Here is a 1,801-nt window from a genome sequence, read left to right on the forward strand (position 1 = left end):
ACCTCTCTATTGATGGCTTTGTTTGCTTGTTCAACCAGAGCATTGATCTTGTACTGAACACTGAAGGATTAGGGGTTTTCATCCAGCCATCTTGCTGAATTTTTGTCATGTAAAAACCAATGTTCAAAGTTGTAAAAAAAGTGCCTTACGTTTTTTAAAAAGCATTTTGCTAGAAATGTTCAAATATAGAATATCTCTAACAGTATTTCATTATGAAACAAATTGTAATACTAAAAATGTTATTTCTAAAACTGTGTCTGCCTCTCATTTGGTAATTTCTTAGTTGCATGCTATGAGGTGGGAGGGTTCCTTCAGTAGAACAGAAGAAAGAAATTATAGGTGGGAGTTAAAAGATAAATGAGATTAAATCCATTCCTAGCCCACATAGGCTCAGAAAGAAGTAAAGTATTAACTCATTGGTTCGGTATAAAATTAGCCTGAAGAGCATTGTAGTCAGTACCTTGTATATTGTTTCATGAAAGTTACTGCAGAATTTGTGCCAAAACAGTAGTTGTTTGGCAGGATTTGATTTGATTTTGCTTTATTTATTTTAATAAAGAATCCCTCATCATTAAGATAAACGTGAGAATACCCTGAGTGTAAACAGTGACCATGTTGTGTGCTCCTGAATCTGCCAGTAACCTAAAACAAAACAGTTTAAAGGTTTGTATTGCTCCTTTAATTTTTGATGTGTTGAGTTTGAAACCTAAATTCCCTTAGCATGTTCCCCAGGCTGCAGAGGATGAAGTTAGACATTGAGGAAACCTGGGCCATGTACAGACATTCAGTTTTTCCTGGGACAGTTGCTGCTCTCCCAGTACCAACTACAAGTGTACAGATATTCAGGATTTATCTTCCACAGCAAAAAATGGCTGCTCCAGGAGACAAATAACCCAGGCACAACCAAGGTTAAGTCACTCTCAGGAGAGTTTCTCCTGGAAGACCAAATGTCAGTACATGTTTTCTTCTGGAAGGAGCCATAGCACAGTCCCCTACCATTCCAGGGTGCTTTGCTCCCCTCTCCTCTCCCCTAGGAGAGATAGCGTGTTACTTGCAGGACTGTACTGCTCCAACTGAGGAAGAAGCAGAACATAACCCTTCACAATTCCCACATTGTGCTGCAGGGAGACGCAGGCTGATTGAGCAGTCTGGGTCAGCAAATCAGGGCTACCCTGTGGGCTGCCATCTCTCTCCAGGCAGATGGAGGGGGTCTAGAGAGCACACTGAGATACATGCACAGGCCCCACCTGGCTGCACAGGTCAGCACTGCAAGCAGTCTGCTCCTCAGTTGCTCAGCATTCAAGTGTCAGTTCAGGTGTTTCCGAGGAAGTTTTTCTACCAGGAAAACAAACCCAGGAGAATTATCCTGATCACTTGAACACGTTATGCAGCCCTCACAGACTGGCTTAGGTGATCTTGGACCACTTCTCTTATCAGGTGGTGTTCATGCTGACCTTTGGGCTATGCTTGGAGATCCCCAAATGGAACAAGCTGTCAATGCCAAGCATGCTAGCACAGGGGAGCAGGTCTGGACATAAGATGCAGACATTGCAGGACAAGTGCTGTTGAGTTGCTTCCTATATTGGATTGGAAATGTTTTTGGGCAGAGTGCCAAAAACACCCCAACCTTGACTTGCAGCTTCCCTACTGCCTGCCCCTGCCATGCCAAAGTTACAAGTGGCCCAATTTTTGTTGTGGCAATACACCCCCATCCCTTTGCTGCTATTCACACCGAGGTGTGCATGTACCTGCCGCAAGTAATGAGCCAGGCCAGGGGCTCTGTAGACCCTGGTGCAGTGGC

General features: G+C 43.9%; 1 long non-coding RNA gene across 1 annotated transcript in view; it reads left to right on the top strand.

The window, feature by feature from the left end:
* The first annotated feature begins 467 nt into the window (after nt 1–467).
* LOC112548164 overlaps nt 468–1,801 on the top strand; it is a 3,945-nt gene continuing 2,611 nt past the window's right edge. Inside the window, exon 1 of the long non-coding RNA XR_003091975.1 lies at nt 468–663. This is a non-coding gene — a long non-coding RNA (uncharacterized LOC112548164). The remainder of the gene's footprint in view (nt 664–1,801) is intronic.

The sequence above is a fragment of the Alligator sinensis genome, unplaced genomic scaffold (assembly GCF_000455745.1).
Source record: "Alligator sinensis unplaced genomic scaffold, ASM45574v1 scaffold1190_1, whole genome shotgun sequence".
NCBI classification, from domain to species: Eukaryota; Metazoa; Chordata; order Crocodylia; family Alligatoridae; genus Alligator; species Alligator sinensis.